The 17,977-nt window shown below is 40.8% G+C and overlaps 1 long non-coding RNA gene across 1 annotated transcript in view; it reads left to right on the top strand.

Moving 5' to 3' along the window:
* LOC112918681 (uncharacterized) overlaps nt 1–17,977 on the top strand; it is a 197,809-nt gene that overhangs the window by 143,252 nt on the left and 36,580 nt on the right. Inside the window, exon 3 of the long non-coding RNA XR_011994266.1 lies at nt 15,245–15,326. This is a non-coding gene — a long non-coding RNA (uncharacterized lncRNA). The remainder of the gene's footprint in view (nt 1–15,244; nt 15,327–17,977) is intronic.

Here is a 17,977-nt window from a genome sequence, read left to right as displayed (position 1 = left end):
TAATTCAAGAACAGCCAAGTGGAAGAGATGCATAAGGCAAAGCATGTGAGGAATGGCATGGATTTTCCATATACTGTCTGGGGGTACCACTCTTTCAGCACCTTCTCCTGTTCACCATCCTGGACACTCTCCTTTTGAGAATTTATGGGGGCATCATTACACTGGTATTATTGATTAATTTATTGGCAATTGGTGATTAAGTTGAGCTCCAGTCCCTTTTCTGTCCCTAGATGTCAGAGGTGGGCTGAAAGCTCTAATCACATGGTTGATTCCCGGGCAACCACCCCTTCCTCATCCCTAGGGGCTTTCCAAAAGTCACCTAATTGACATAAACTCAAGTGTTGTTGAAAAAGGCTTGTATGAATGACAAAAAAACTCTCATTTCACCTTTATCTCTCTGGAGCTATTTCAGGAACTAGGAACAAAACTAAATATTATGCCAAGGATGCCCCTATGGATCCTTTATAGGAAGTTGCAGTGGCTTTAGGAGCGGTGTGCAAGAGATAGTAGATAAAGATCAAATATACATATCTTGTTAGATTAGAAATCACAATATCACATGTACAAAGCATTAAAGAATATTGAGATAATAGATGTGAAAGGTTAGAAAAACTAAAAACATCTGTTGTTTAAAAGAAAGGACCAAAATGGAGTCATTTTTGTTAATCCCCACCAAGACTTAATACTAACCTTAATGGCAGTTTCAGCCTCTCAGAGGAGTGGAATTTTAAACTAATCAGTCTGGAATTTTTCTGATCATCACTAGGGAGATAGTCTGTTTGTTAAGACCCTCTGTCTTCGCCTAAGGGAAAGTGAATTTGTCTGAAACAATCCCTTCTTCTCTTTTGTTAATAACTTCCTCCCCTCACCTGCCTTCCTCTATAAAAACCTTTCAGTTTATACAGCTTCTCAGAGCTCCTTTTACTTGTTAGATGGGATTTTGCCCCTATTCATGAATCCCTGAACAACACCAATTAGGTATTTAAATTTACTCTGTTGAATTTTATTTTTAAACAGTACCAGAAATGAAAATCTGGCCCTGTCACATCCTTGCTTACAACCTTTTAATTCAGTGGTTCTCAGTTGTGCCTACAACTCACCCAGGAAACTTAAAAAAATACTAATTCCTGGATTTTACCAATCTGAGGCCCTGATTTAGTTGGTTAGGTAAGGCCTGGGTATATAGGTCTTTAAAATCCTGGGCCACCTGCAGTAGGATCACTTGGGATGCTTGTTAGAAATGCAGGCTCCAAGGGTGCCTGGGTGGCTCAGTGAGTTAAGCACCTGCCTTTGGTGCCCACCATGATTGCAGAGTCCTGAGAATCTGATCAGCAGGGAGCCAGCTTCTTCCTCTCCCACTCCCCCTGCTTGTGCTCTCTTGTGGTCTTTCTCTTTCTCTCTCAAATAAATACTTTAAATAAGAAAAGAAAAGAAAAGAAAAGAAAAGAAAAGAAAAGAGGAAAGGAAAGGAAAGGAAAGGAAAGAAAAAGAAAAAGAAAAGAGAGAAAAGAAAGAAAGAAAGGAAGGAAGGAAGAAAGAAAGAAAGAAAGAAAGAAAGAAAGAAAGAAAGAAAGAAAGAAAAATGCAGGTGCCAGGGCCATACCCCAAGTCCAGTGAACCAAACTAAGAATCACAGAATCTTTATTTTCCAATAAGCTGTTTCAGTGAATGCTTCTCAAACTCTACATATGAAATCACTTGATTAAAATGCATATTCTACTTGTGTGGCAAATGGGGTGAGATTCTGCATTTCTAATGGTTTCTTGGTCTGGGAACAACACTCAGTGGCAGAATCCTAAGGGATTCTCCCCCCCCCCCCCCCCCCCCCCCCCGCTTGTTTTTGGTGACCTTGGCAGTTTACAGGTGTGCTCGGCAAGAGCTTGGCAGAATGTCCCTCAGTTTGGATTTGTCTGGTGTCTTCTCATGATTAGACAGAGGTTATGGGTTTTAGAGAGGAAGACCACAGACAAAGTGCCATTTTCATCACATCATACCAAGGGTACCTACTGCCAACATGGTTTCTCACTTTTGTTATTGACCTTGATCACATGGATCACATGGCTGAGGTAGTGTTTGTCAGGTTTTAAGTGATCCTAATGAAAATACATTTTAAGATCCTCTGATGTACCAGGAAGGATTCAAACTGCTTAGCGAGACATGGAGAGCCCTCAGAGATGCACCCCTCCTTGATCTTCATCTCTAAATTCCTGACTTGCACTTTAGGGTGCATAAGTAACAAACTGCTTGTAATAAACCTACCCTTTGTGTGCATGCACGTGAACACACAGCGCCCAGATGTCTTTGCCTTCCTTTGTCAAAGAAGGTATCAGATTAGACTTCAGCTTACATATCACCTGCTCCCTGCCTCTAAAATCTCTCATAGCATCTCAGCTCTCACTGCTTCCTCAATCCTATTACTAACTCTATTTGATTGAAATTAACTTTTTATGCTTTGGTCTTTCATAATAGAATGTTAGTTTTGCAAGAATAGGAACTTTGAAGTTCATCCTGCACCAACAGTGCATAGCATAGACAATATATGTTTGTTAAATTATGTGCCAAACTCAACCTTACCATAAATATCAAAGAAAATCACCCACCCTTTGAAGGTCTATTTTTCCTACTCAAATTTATGACATTAAATAATGTCACTGTCATATTAAAGTCATTCAAAAGGTCTAGAAAATCTCTGTGCTCTGTACCATCACAGCCTAGTTATTACCATGCATTTCTACTGATCTTCCTAATGGTCTTTGTTTGTTTCCTCTTGGAGCCACTAGTTCGCTTCCAAAACATATAACAGCACTAGGAAGGCTTCTATTGTCCTTATTAATTCCAGCAGCATTGTTACATTTCAAAAGAGGACTTAAACAGGCATGACATGTGAGCAGTTGGGTGGTTTCACTGGCAGTGGTTGTCAGGTAGCTGAATTGGGAGCATCCATCAGCATGGTGCCCTTCAGAATCTACCTTCCAAGGTTACATCCAAACCACCTTAATGGGCCATCACGAAAGGGCAGAGACGGCAGCTTTGCACACAGTGGCTTCATCCATCACACTCCTAACCAGCAAATACAGACTAATGAGGGATCTCAGCGCATAGGGCAGGGCTGTTCACACTCTGCTTGCTGTGCTCAGTGCCTCTCCCATCTTGCTGCAAACATCTCCTCTGAGATATTTGCTTTGGAAGGCAAATATTGATCCTTGCTGCTACTGGCTTTTTCATTAAATGCTTGGCTCCTTGATACACATTCTTTCCTTAATAACTTTCCTTCTCTTCCATGTGAAATTAGAGAGCAAATTTATCATTGTGGAAATTCACTTTGATTCCAAAGCTCCCTCTTGCTCAGGTACTGTTCTTAAGTGAATCTGGAGGCATGTGGTGTTCCAGATCTTTCCTGGCTGAGGCAAAGGCTGCACTGAGCCAGGAAGTCTGTGTGATTCACAAAGGCATTCAGTTTAGAGATGGCTTCCCCTACCTACTGTTGCCTCCCTCTGAATTTCCTGACCAGGCTACCTGGGCTGCTTGGAGGATTTTGCCCAGCTGTGCACACTAGGGAATCTCTTGTAAGGACCAAACCCAGGTTTGGCTCACTCTCCACCCACATACCTCCACATAGAATGAGTCATTCCAGGACAAATGAAAAAGTTTGGGTGGGGGGCTCTGGCTCTGGTTTCCAATCCCACAGCTGGGCAGAGCTGGGATTCAAACTACACAGCTCCCCCTCCTCCACTGCCTGGAGAAGAGAGGTTTTATTAATCATGCAACAATGTTTTGCAGTTTGAAAAAGCCTCACATGCCTGTGTCATGTTAGGCCTTTAAAAATGCCTGTGAGTTACAAGATGATTCCTGCTGTTACTCATCACCATGAGATCACAAAAATACCAAACTTGCTGAAAGGGACACCTCCCAGCATCTGCTCACCATGATCTCTTAGGGGCCATCTGTCTTCCCAGGTGCCTTAGGTGTAATTCAGTGGTTCTTGACCCTACCCACGCATTAGAATCACTATGGAGATTTTAAAATACAATTCACTTCCAGGAATTTCCACTCAATTGGTCAAGAATGGAGCCCCAGCAATAGTTTTTGAGAGCTCTCAAGGTGATCCTAATTGAAGCCAAGATTGAGAAGCACTGATTGTTATCCTTCCCAAATTCTTTTCTAGGGTACTGAACTTTCTTCTACTTAGTCCTGTCCCACCAAGTCATCAGTTACACTTAAAATGCCACCACTACCCTCTTCTTCCTCTTCAGAAACTAGAACTTTTCAAATCAATGACTTTTGTCTTAAGAGAGTTGCCCAGTGTTTGAAACCTATACCTTTGTCTGGTGAATCCCCACTCCATTATCCTGTATAAATTTTGGAGAATCAGGGCTTACCTTCCACATGGAATCTGAAATGCTGTACAGTCATTTTCCCAGCCTCCCTTATGGTCAAGCACAGTCAGGTGACCTAGGCTTCATCAGTCAGACCCTAGCCTTTGACTTGGGAGCCCTTAAGGCAAAGGAGGAAGGATTCAGAGTCTTCTGGTGACAGTAGGAGTAGGTGCCCAAAATCCAGGGCCATTGGTAACAGTGCAAGCTGCTCCCTCCAGCGTTCGGCAGTTGCAGGGCAGTGTTCTCACCTAGCTTGCTGCATAGTGTGACTTTCGGCCTTTCATGGCTACATTCTCAAGCCCAGTTCTCTCCCTGATTCTGTGAGCAGGCACTACCCCTCTGACAAATTCCTTGCCAGACTTACTCTCTGGTTATAACTCAAAACCCTCTTATCCTTCTGTAAGGGATGTCACAAACTATTCTCAGAGGAAAAGTCGCCTCCTTTGGAATGAAAGTTGTATTCCCTAGCCTTCTGACACATGTCCAGAGATTGGGTTTGATACTTTCTATTTCCATTGGCTTAATTTCCATTTTTCCTTCTAGTTCTATTAAAGGACAGTTTGGCCAATTAACTTTCTTTCTTTCTTTTTTTTTTTTTCTCCATCCACAGTAGAACTCAGGTTAAGCCTCCTCTAGAGTGGCCTCTGCCTTTATGCCCTCCACTGAGCTGTCCCTGGTGGGGCACAGGGCAGCTGTATCATCAAAACAGCAACCTCGTTTGCTAGACTTTATACCATGACTAAACTGTACCAACTCTGGAAGTAGACCTCTCTTCTAAAACAATGGATGGGATTTACTAATACTCTTTATTCACATTAGCTGAGAGAAAGAAGAAATGACATGTAACTGCTTCACAGGGTTTCTGTTAGTGGATACCCATTCAGGATAATTATGAGCAGCAGCCTGAAGTGAAGTTCAGAGGGAAGTTACTATCATATGGTTTATCTCCAAGTCTTCCTCCATGCACACTCTGATGATGGCTGAAGCATAAAGGGCATGGAATAAGCTTCATAAAGTACAATTCCTCTGAGAAAGCAGAATTTCATCATGCATAGGGGAATTTTTATGCTTGCATCCCACCAAAGCACCTTAATTCGAGTGTCAAAGTGAATCATCCATATGTAACTCAAATACTAACACATACTCAAGCACTCAATATAGATGATCCTCACCCCAGTTATGCCAGCTGCAAGTAATATACCTGTGATTAATCCCCCAAAATCCTAGCTTTTTTCTTTTGCAGATTTCTTTAGGAAGTTTGGTGAAAGCTGGGGGAAAATATACTCTGGTGACAGAAGGCTTCTGTCTTTCTCATTCCTTCACACAGAGTATTGGCAAGCATCTGCAATCCTCATAATTCTAAGAAATACTATTTCTCTCAGAGGTTTTGGTTTCTCAGTATTATGGACTAAATGTTTATATCACTGTGAAATTCACATGTGGAAACCTTAGCCTCATCTGATGGTATTTGGAGATGGGGCCTTGGGGAAGTAATTATGGTTAGATGAGTTTATGAAGGCAAGATACACCTGACAGGATTAGTGACCTTATCAGGAAAGAAAGAGAGATCAGTCTGTCTCCTGCATGAGAGCACAGTGAGAAGACAGCCATCTCCTAGTCAGGAAGAGGGCCCTCACCAGAACTCAACTATGCAGGCACCCTGATCTTGGACTTCTAGCTTCCAGAGCTGTGAGAAAGTACACTTTTATTGTTTAAGGCATCCAGTCTAGTGTATTTTGTTATGGCAGCCCAAAGAGACTAATACACTAAGTGATAACCTGATAGACAAATGACCTTGAAGAACAAAAGCTAATCTCAGAGAGAGAAATGACACACTGGTGCTCACAGGAGAAAGCTAGACTGTGTTTCTTAAGGGCAAAGACAATGTGCTTATAGAATACCGAGTATTTGGATGAATGCTGGGCCCATAGGAGATATTCAACAAATATTTTTTTAATAAATTAATTTTTATTGGTGTTCAATTTACCAACATACAGAATAACACCCAGTGCTCATCCCGTCAAGTGGCCCCCTCAGTGCCCGTCACCCATTCACCCCCACCCCCTGCCCTCCTCCCCTTCCACCATCCCTAGTTCCTTTCCCAGAGTTAGGAGTCTTTATGTTCTGTCTCCCTTTCTGATATTTCCCACACATTTCGTCTCCCTTCCCTTATATTCCCTTTCACTATTATTTATATTCCCCAAATGAATGAGAACTTACACTATTTGTCCTTCTCCGATTGACTTACTTCACTCAGCATAATACCCTCCAGTTCCATCCACGTTGAAGCAAATGGTGGGTATTTGTCGTTTCTAATGGCTGAGTAATATTCCATTGTATACATAAACCACATCTTCTTCATCCATTCATCTTTCGATGGACACCGAGGCTCCTTCCACAGTTTGGCTATTGTGGACATTGCTGCTAGAAACATCGGGGTGCAGGTGTCCCGGCGTTTCATTGCATCTGAATCTTTGGGGTAAATCCCCAGCAGTGCAATTGCTGGGTCGTAGGGCAGGTCTATTTTTAACTCTTTGAGGAACCTCCACACAGTTTTCCAGAGTGGCTGCACCAGTTCACATTCCCACCAACAGTGTAAGAGGGTTCCCTTTTCTCCGCATCCTCTCCAACATTTGTGGTTTCCTGCCTTGTTAATTTTCCCCATTCTCACTGGTGTGAGGTGGTATCTCATTGTGGTTTTGATTTGTATTTCCCTGATGGCAAGTGCTGCAGAGCATCTTCTCATGTGCTTGTTGGCCATGTCCATGTCTTCCTCTGTGAGATTTCTCTTCATGTCTTTTGCCCATTTCATGATTGGATTGTTTGTTTCTTTGCTGTTGAGTTTAATAAGTTCTTTATAGATTTTGGAAACTAGCCCTTTATCTGATATGTCATTTGCAAATATCTTCTCCCATTCTGTAGGTTGTCTTTTAGTTTTGTTGACTGTATCCTTTCCTGTGCAAAAGCGTCTTATCTTGATGAAGTCCCAATAGTTCATTTTTGCTTTTGTTTCTTTTGCCTTTGTGGATGTATCTTGCAAGAAGTTACTGTGGCCGAGTTCAAAAAGGGTGTTGCCTGTGTTCTCCTCTAGGATTTTGATGGAATCTTGTCTCACATTTAGATCTTTCATCCATTTTGAGATTATCATTGTGTATGGTGAAAGAGAGTGGTCCAGTTTCATTCTTCTGCATGTGGATGTCCAATTTTCCCAGCACCATTTATTGAAGAGACGGTCTTTTTTCCAGTGGATAGTCTTTCCTCCTTTATCGAATATTAGTTGACCATAAATTTCAGGGTCCACTTCTGGGTTCTCTATTCTGTTCCATTGATCTATGTGTCTGTTTTTGTGCCAGTACCACACTGTCTTGATGACCACAGCTTTGTAGTACAACCTGAAATCTGGCATTGTGATGCCCCCAGCTATGGTTTTCTTTTTTAAAATTCCCCTGGCTATTCGGGGTCTTTTCTGATTCCACACAAATCTTAAAATAATTTGTTCTAACTCTCTGAAGAAAGTCCATGGTATTTTGATAGGGATTGCATTAAACGTGTAAATTGCCCTGGGTAACATTGACATTTTCACAATATTAATTCTGCCAATCCAGGAGCATGGAATATTTTTCCATCTCTTTGTGTCTTCCTCAATTTCTTTCAGAAGTGTTCTATAGTTTTTAGGGTATAGATCCTTTACCTCTTTGGTTAGGTTTATTCCTAGGAATCTTATGCTTTTGGGTGCAATTGTAAATGGGATTGACTCCTTAATTTCTCATTCTTCGGTCTCATTGTTAGTGCATAGAAATGCCATTGATTTCTGGGCATTGATTTTGTATCCTGCCACGCTACCAAGTTGCTGTATGAGCTCTAGCAATCTTGGTGTGGAGGCTTTTGGGTTTTCTATGTAGAGTATCATGTCATCGGCGAAGAGGGAGATTTTGACTTCTTCTTTGCCAATTTGAATGCCTTTAATGTCTTTATGTTGTCTGATTGCTGAGGCTAGGACCTCCAGTACTATTTTGAATAGCAGTGGTGAGTGTGGACATCCCTGTCTTGTTCCTGATCTTAGGGGAAAGGCTCCCAGTGCTTCCCCATTGAGAATGATATTTGCTGTGGGCTTTTCGTAGATGGCTTTTAAGATGTCGAGGAAAGTTCCCTCTATCCCAACACTCTGAAGTGTTTTGATCAGGAATGGATGCTGTATTTTGTCAAATGCTTTCTCTGCATCTAATGAGAGGATCATATGGTTCTTGGTTTTTCTCTTGCTGATATGATGAATCACATTGATTGTTTTATGAGTGTTGAACCAGCCTTGTGTCCCGGGGATAAATCCTACTTGGTCATGGTGAATAATTTTCTTAATGTGTTGTTGGATCCTATTGGCTAGGATCTTGTTGAGAATTTTTGCATCCATGTTCATCAGGGATATTGGTCTGTAATTCTCCTTTTTGGTGGGGTCTTTGTCTTGTTTTGGAATTAAGTTGATGCTGGCTTCATAGAACGAATTTGGAAGTACTCCATCTCCTTCTATCTTTCCAAACAGCTTTAGTAGAATAGGTATGATTTCTTCTTTAAACGTTTGATAGAATTCCCCTGGGAAGCCATCTGGCCCTGGACTCTTGTGTCTTGGGAGGTTTTTGATGACTGCTTCAATTTCCTCCCTGGTTATTGGCCTGTTCAGGTTTTCTATTTCTTCCAGTTCCAGTTTTGGTAGTTTGTGACTTTCCTGGAATGCATCCATTTCTTCTAGATTACCTAATTTATTGGTGTAGAGCTGTTCATAATATGTTTTTAAAATCGTTTGTATTTCCTTGGTGTTGGTAGTGATCTCTCCTTTCTCATTCATGATTTTATTAATTTGAGTCTTCTCTCTCTTCTTTTTAATAAGGTTGGCTAATGGTTTATCTTTCTTATTAATTCTTTCAAAGAACCAACTCCTGGTTCTGTTGATCTGTTCCACAGTTCTTTTGGTCTTGATTTCATTGAGTTCTGCTCGAATTTTAATTAACTCTCTTCTTCTGCTGGGCGTGGGGTCCATTTGCTGTTTTTTCTCTAGCTCCTTTATGTGTAAGGTGAGCTTTTGTATTTGAGTTCTTTCCAGTTTTGAATGGATGCTTGTATTGCAATGTATTTCCCTCTCAGGACTGCTTTTGCTGCATCCCAAAGATTTTGAATGGTTGTATCTTCATTCTCATTAGTTTCCATGAATCTTTTTAATTCTTCCTTAATTTCCTGGTTGACCCTTTCATCTTTTAGCAGGATGGTCCTTAACCTCCACGTGTTTGAGGTCCTTCCAAACTTCTTGTTGTGATTAATTTCTAATTTCAAGGCATTATGGTCTGAGAATATACAGGGGACTATCCCAATCTTTTGGTATCGGTTCAGACCCAATTTGTGACCCAGTATGTGGTCTATTCTGGAGAAGGTTCCATGTGCACTTGAGAAGAATGTGTATTCAGTTGAGTTTGGATGTAAAGTTCTGTAGATATCTGTGAAATCCATCTGGTCCAGTGTATCATTTAAAGCTCTCGTTGCTTTGGAGATGTTGTGCTTAGAAGACCTATCAAGGGTAGAAAGAGCTAGATTGAAGTCACAAAGTATAAGTGTATTATTATCAAAGTATTTCTTCAGTTTGGTTATTAATTGGTTTAAATATTTGGCAGCTCCCACATTCAGGGCATATATATTGAGGATTGTTAAGTCCTCTTGTTGGATAGATCCTTTGAGTATGATATAGTGTCCCTCTTCATCTCTCACTACAGTCTTCGGGGTAAATTTTAGTTTATCTGATATGAGGATGGCAACCCCTGCTTTCTTTTGAGGACCATTTGAATGGTAAATGGTTCTCCAACCTTTTATTTTCAGGCTGTAGGTGTCCTTCTGTCTAAAATGAGTTTCTTGTAGACAGCAAATAGATGGGTCCTGTTTTTTTATCCAGTCTGAAACCCTGCGCCTTTTGATGGGGTCATTAAGCCCATTCGCATTCAGAGTTACTATTGACAGATATGAGTTTAGTGTCATCATGATATCTATTCAGTCCTTGTTTTTGTGGATTGTTCCATTGGACTTTTTCTTAAAGGGGAATTTTAAGAGTCCCCCTTAAAATTTCTTGCAGAGCTGGTTTGTAGGTCACATATTCTTTCAGTTCCTGCCTGTCTTGGAAGCTCTTTTTCTCTCCTTCCATTTTGAATGAGAGCCTTGCCGGATAAAGTATTCTTGGTTGCATGTTCTTCTCATTTAGGACCCTGAATATATCCTGCCAGCCCTTTCTGGCCTGCCAGGTCTCTGTGGAGAGGTCTGCTGTTACCCTAATACTCCTCCCCATAAAAGTCAGGGACTTTTTGTCTCTTGCTGCTTTAAGTATCTTCTCCTTATCTTTGGAATTTGCAAGCTTCACTATTAAATGTCGAGGTGTTGAACGGTTTTTATTGATTTTAGGGGGGAATCTCTCTATTTCCTGGATCTGAATGCCTGTTTCCCTTCCCAGATTAGGAAAGTTTTCAGCTAGGATTTGTTCAAATACATATTCTGGCCCTCTGGCCCTTTCGGCGCCCTCGGGAACCCCAATTAAACGTAGGTTTTTCTTCCTCAGGCTGTCATTTATTTCCCTTAATCTATCCTCATGGTCTTTTAATTGCCTGTCTCTTTTTTCCTCAGTTTCCCTCTTTGTCATCAACTTGTCTTCTATGTCACTCACTCGTTCTTCCACCTCGTTAACCCTGGTCGTTAGGACTTCTAGTTTGGATTGCATCTCATTTAATTGGTTTTTAATTTCTGCCTGATTGGATCTAAATTCTGCAGTCATGATGTCCCTTGAGTCCTTTATGCTTTTTTCTAGAGCCACCAGTAGCTGTATAATAGTGCTTCTGAATTGGCTTTCTGACATTGAATTGTAATCCAGATTTTGTAACTCTGTGGGAGAGAGGACTGTTTCTGATTCTTTCTTTTGAGGTGAGGTTTTCCTTCTAGTCATTTTGCTCAGTGCAGAGTGGCCAAAAACAAGTTGTATTGGGAAAAGGAGAAAAAGAGAGAGAGAGAAGGAAAGAAAAGAGAAAAAGAAAAAAAAGAAAGAAGAAAAAAAAAGGAAAAAAGAGAAGAAAAAGAGAAAGAAAAAGAAAGAAAGGTGAAAAAAAGTGGGTGGGGGAAGCAACCAGAAATCAAAAAGAAAGAAAAAAAAAAACACAAAACAAAACAACAAAAAAAAAAAACAAAAAACACGGGGGAGTATCTTCCGATTCTGTATCCTTTAAGTCCCTTGACTTCCCCTGGAACTGGTCCGTCTAGCTGGTCTTCTGGGGGAGGGGCCTGCTGTGCTGATTCTCAGGTGTTAGCACTTGGGGGAGCTGCTCTGCCCCTGCCTGGTGCAGGGCTCAGTGGGGGTTGTTTACCCCGTGAGGCCCTGGGAGGAAGCCACAGTGGCGGGGGCAGCTCTGCAGCCCTGGAGTCAGCTCCCGCAGTAACTCCGGGGCTCTCCGTCTGCAGGGCCTGGAGGCTCCGGGCGGGGCCGCTGATCTGCTCAGCTCCAGGCAGGAGCGTCCTCGCTGTCCTGGGCCCTCCCGGCCTCTGCCTGTCCCGGGGGGAGGCCGGATCCTGGGCTGTGTCCTGGCGCCCTGTGCTCCGGGGCCTGTGCTGTTGGATTCGCGCTCCCGCCCCGCAGCCCCCTCCGCGGAGCCGCCGCCCGAGCCCCTCCGAGCTGTTCCCGGAGCCCCGCAGCCCCCTCCGCAGAGCCGCCGCCCAAGCCCCTCTGAGCTGCTCCTGGTCCCGCCGAGCTCTGCAGCCCTTTAGGGAGCTCGGCGCACTCTCCGGGTCACAGGTGCCTGTTAGTGTCCCCGGGAGCCCGAGGGCATCCCCGACCTCCTGGGTCCTGCTCTAACTCCCTGCGGGCCCCTTTCCGCCCGGGAAGGTTGGTGCAGCTCCTGCTCCTCCGGGACGGGGCTCTCCTCTCCTGGGAACACTCGCCCCGGCCTCAGCCCGGCTCCTCGCGCGGCCCCTCCCCCTTGGAGGCCTTTTGTGTCTTTATTTGTTTTTCCCCGTCTTCCTACCTTGATAGAAGCACGAACTCTTTTCACTGTAGCATTCCAGCGGTTCTCTCTTTAAATCTCAGGGCGAATTCGTAGATTTTCAGGATGATTTGAAGGTTCTCTAGGTAATTTGTTGGGGACAGGTGATTTGGAGACCCTCCTCTTCCGCCGTCTTGCCCCTCCTCCTCGATATTCAACCTATATTATGAAGTAAACAGTAAGAGAGGGGCTGGTTGGATGAGTGGGAGGGTGAAACCAAATGAATAAGGGAAGGAATGGAGGAAAAAAGACTGACAGGAATGTAATTAATAAAGTGAGATTAAATGTGCCTTTTATGGATTTTGATGTGATAGTTTCAGAGACTAAGGCTTTGACTTTTCATATCAAGGACTTTTCAAGTTTTTCTGTATCAGGAAGATTATGGGTCCTGGAGACAAAAGAGCCAATAATTTCAGATTTGCCTTTGTTTTGCAATATGTGCTCAGCCATGCATTTCATCTCCCAGCACTCCTGCTTCTGTTATCATTAATACAACTGAGATAAATTAGCTAATGTCTCTAAGGTCTTCCAACATTGATGTCCCAAGATTGTACTAATTACTGCAATTGCAAAGTGAAAATGCAAACTTGCAGAAATTACATTAGAAATTAATGCCATCATTTGAATCTTTCCATACGTATAGGAACTTTATATTATATAAGGTTTATATATGTATAAACTTTATTTTTAATCATTTTTGCTATAAGTTTGACTTTTTAGAAAAATTCGGTTTGAATTATAACCATTAATGACACTCATCCAGAAAAGAAAGTAGGACAGATAATGCCAACCATAGGGAAAAGAGAATCTTTTCAACAAATGATAGTAAAACAACTGGATATCTAAATAGTAAAGAAATGAACTTTAAACCTCACCTCATATGGTAGTTCAAAATATGTCCACGATTCTTTGGTACTCCTCCATTTTTAAAAGTGTAAATTAATTCTACTTCCTTTGAATGTGGAGTGGACTTAAAGATTTTTTTTAATTTTTTATTTATTAATTTTTTATTTATTAGAGACAGAGAGAGAGAAACAGGCAGAGGGGGAAGCAGGCTCCCTGCAGGGTGCCCGGCATGGGACTTGATCCCGGATCTCCAGGATCACGCCCTGGACAGAAAGCTGAGCCACTGGGGCTGCCCTGTGGGGTAGACTTAGAAACTGACTTATAATTAATAGAATTAAGGAGAATGATCGTGTGTAGCTTTGGATACTAGGTTGTAAAAGATAAATTATTTTCCTCCTCACTCATTCTTGCTTAGATAATTTACTCTATGGGAAACCATCAGCAATGCTGTCAGGAGCCCAGACAGCCTTGCAAAGTCTTATTTGGTGAGGAACTGAGGCCTTCTGCCAATAGCCGTGTGAGTGAACCATCCTGAAAGCACATCCTTCTGCTCTGGTCAGGCTCCTGATGACTGCAGTCATGACCAATAGTTTACCAGCAACCTCAGGAGAAACCCTGAGCCAGAATCACCCAAGTAAGCCAGGCTCAGATTTCTGACTCATGAACTGTGTGAAATAGTATTTATTGTTTTAGCTGCTAAATTTTAGAGTAATTTGTTATAAAGCAATAGAAAGATAGCTAATATACTCATAATATACATAAAAAATAAATCAAAATGAATCATAAACCAAAATGTAAGAGTTAAAACTGTAAGACTTACAAAAGAAAAAAAGAAGAAATCTGCATAATCTTGGAATAGGCAAAGATTTCTTAGAATACAGAAAACATGAACTATAAAAGAAAACATTCATAAATTGGACTTTATTAAAATTAATTACATGTACTCCTTAAAAGACACCATTAAAAATAAAGACAAGCCACAGATTAGTATAAAATATTTTTTTTCAAAAATATAATATATATATTTTGTATCTAGAATATATAAAGAACTTGTATCTAGAATATATAAAGAACTCTTACAACTCAGTAATAAGAAGTAAAACATCTCAATTAAAATTTTTTTAATTTAAATTCAATTAAATTAACATATACTGTATTATTGGTTTTAGAGGTAGAATTTAGTGATTTGTCAGTTGCATATAACACCAAGTGCTCATTCCATTACTTGCTCTCCTTAATGCCCATCAGCAAGTACCCTAACCCCCACCCACCTCCCCTCCAGGAACCCTCAGTTTGTTTTCTCATAGTTTGTCTCCCTTTCTGTTTTCATCTTATTTTATTTTTCCTTCTTTTTCCCTACATTCATCTTTTTGTTTCTTAAATTCTACATATGAGTGAAATCATGATATTTGTCTTTTCTCTGACTTATTTCACTTAGTATAATTCTCTCTAGTTCTATCCACGTTGTTGCAAATGACAAGATTTCATTCTTTTTGATGGCTGAGTATATCTTCTTTATCCATTCATCTGTCAATAGACATCTGTGCTCTTTCCATAGTTTGCTTATTGTGGACATTGCTGTTTTTAACATTGGGATACAGGTACCCCTTCGGATCACTATGTTTGTATCCTTTGGAAAAATACCTAGTAGTGCAATTGCTGACTTGTAAGGTAGCTCTATTTTTAACTTTTTGAGGAATCTCCATTCTGTTTTCCAGAATGGCTGCTCCAGTTTGCATTCCCACCAACAGTGTAAGAGGGTTCCTCTTTCTCTGCATGTTTGCCAATATCTGTTGTTTCCTGAGTTGTTAATTTTAGCCATTCTGACTAGTGTGGGGTGGTATCTCATTGTGATTTTGATTTGTATTTTCCTGATGACAAGTGATGTTGAGCATTTTTTCATGTGTCTGTTGACCATTTGTATGTCCCAATAGTTCATTTTTGCTTTTGTTTCCCTTGCCTTTAAAGATGTGTCTATCAAGAAGTTGCTGTGGCAACGGTCAAAGAGGTTACTGCCTGTGTTCTCTAGGATTTTGATCCTGTGTCACATGTAAGTCTTTCATCCATTTTTAATTTATTTTTGTGTATATTTTAAGACAGTCGCCTGGTTTTATTCTTCTGCATGTTGCTGTCTAGTTTTCCCAAAACCATTTGTTAAAGAGACCATCTTTATTCCTTTAGCTATTCTTTCCTGCTTTGTTGAAGATTAGTTGACCATATAGTTTAGGGTCTATATCTGGGTTCTCTATTCTGTTCCACTGATCTATGTATCTGTTTTTATGTCAGTACCATACTATCTTTTTTTTTTTTAAGATTTTATTTATTTATGTGAGACACACATTGAGAGAGGCAGAGACACAGGAAGAGTTGGAGAAGCAGGCTCCCCGCAAGGAGCCTGATGTGGGGACTTGACCCCGGACCTTGGGGTCACTCCCTGAGCTGAAGGCAGACGCTCAACTGCTGAGCCGCCCAGGCATCCCAGTACCATACTATCTTGATGATTACGGCTTTGTAATACAGCTTGAAGTCCAGAATTGTAATGCTTCCAGCTTTGGTTTTCTTTTTCAGCGTTCCTTTACTATATGGGGTCTCTTCTGGTTCCATACAAATTTTAGGATTGTTTGTTCCAGCTCTGTGAAAAATGTCAATGGTATTTTCATAGGGATTGCACTGAATGTGTAGATTTCCTTGGGTAGCATAGGCATTTTTATAATATTTGTTCTTCCAATCCATGAACATGGAATGTTTTAAATGTGCAAAAGATTTGAACAGACACCTTAGAAAGAAGATATATGAATAGTTTACAAGCACATAAAAAGTTCTCAACATCATCAGTTATTAAGGAAATGTAAACTAAAACCACAAGAGACCTCTTACACCTACTAGACTGGCTAAAATTTAAAAGACTGATGATACAAGTATTGATGAGATGTGAAGCAACTGGAAGTCTCATGCATGGCTAGTAGGAAGAGAAAAGGTAACAGTGCTTTGAACAACCATTGGACATTCTCTTAAAATGTTAAACGTGTATATCACGTGACCCATTCTTATGGTATTTATTCAAGAGAAATGAAAAAAAATGTCCATGCACAGAGTTGTACATGATTGTTCATAACAGCAATAACAACAAAGTATATTTATACCTCAAATACTACTCAAAAATTAAAAGGAATTAATCCTTGTTATAAGCAATAAACATAAATAAATCTCAGAATAAATTAGGTTGGATAAAAAAAAAAAAACAGAGGAAAAAGGAATTCATATTGTATTACTCTATTTACATAAAGCTTTAGAAAATGCAAACTAACCTGTAGTGACAGAAAGTAAATCAGTGGTTGCCCATGGCCAGGAGCGGAGAGATAGAAGGACCACAAAGGGACACAAGAAAATTTCTGGGAGTAATGGAGATGTTCTGTATTTTTATTGCGATAATTTGGTGCTGTATCCAAATATCAAGAACCATCAAATCTACACTTGAATGTCATCTACTGTACATAAATAAAACCTCAATAAATGAGATTTTAAATTAATAATAATGCTCACCTCTGGGATGCTAGGGTGGCTCAGAGGTTGAGCATCTGCCTTTGGCTCAGGGCATGATCCTGGGTCTGGGGATCGAGTTCCACATCCAGCTCCCTGCAGGGAGCCTGCTTCTCCCTCTGCCTATGTCTCTACCTCTCTCTGTGTGTCCCTCATGAATAAATAAAATCTTAACAAAAAATAATAATGCCCACCTCTTTGTATGTCAGTTGTGATGACCTAATGCTATACATCTGTAATAATGCAACAGCCTGGAACAGTTGCTTGTCACACCGAGAGAGACCTAGCGACCTTGACGTCGACTGAATCATTCATGAGTAATTATTCTCCCAGAATGTTTAGTTACATACATTAATTACCCATACATGTCAGGCTGTGGAGTATTTAATAAATAATAATTTTGTGATACTTCTTTAACATCTAACTAATGTGTGGCTTATTAAGAATCTGGCTGACAGTTGACTACTATAAGTGAACGTCCTCAGCTTCTTTTTTAGAAGATGCCCTACTTTCCATGTCATAGAGCATGGTTTACATCAAGCTCCTCCAGTCTCAAGTTTTACATTTCCCAGAAATATGTTTTACATTAGAGGCTCTGTTGCTCCCATTTTTCTCTTCTTCAGAAAACTTGATCTGAACCTATTTTTTGCCCTGGGTTTTTCACAGCCTATTTCAAACTAGTCTAGAGAAAAGAGCATTTCTGTTCACAACCTCTTCATCACCTAAGACCAATGCATTATTTTTTACTTTGTGACCCTCGTGGTTTAAAATGAATTTTTCTTAAATATTTATTTATTAGAGCATCTGGGTGGTTCAGTCAGTTAAGCATCCAACTCTTGATTTCAACTCAGGTTATGACCTCAAGGTCATGAGATGGAACCCCATGCTGGGCTCCATACTGGGTGTGGAGCCTGCTTAAAATTCTTTCTCTTTTTCTCAGTCTCTCCCTCTCTGAAAAAAAAAAAAAAGTATCTGTTTGAGAGAGAGAGTGGGGAGGGGCAGAAGGAGAGAGAGGAAGAGAATCTTAAGCAGGCCCCATGCTTAGTGTGAAGCCTGATGTGGGGATCAATCTCACAACTCTGAGATCATGATCAGAGTTGAAATCAAGAGTCAGACGCTTAACCAACTGTGCTACCCAGATGCTCCTAAAGGAATTTAAAT

This window comes from Vulpes vulpes, chromosome 9 (genome assembly GCF_048418805.1).
Source record: "Vulpes vulpes isolate BD-2025 chromosome 9, VulVul3, whole genome shotgun sequence".
Taxonomy (NCBI): Eukaryota; Metazoa; Chordata; class Mammalia; order Carnivora; family Canidae; genus Vulpes; species Vulpes vulpes.
Note: the sequence above shows the minus strand (reverse complement) of the source record. Positions and strands in the feature narration are given on the sequence as shown.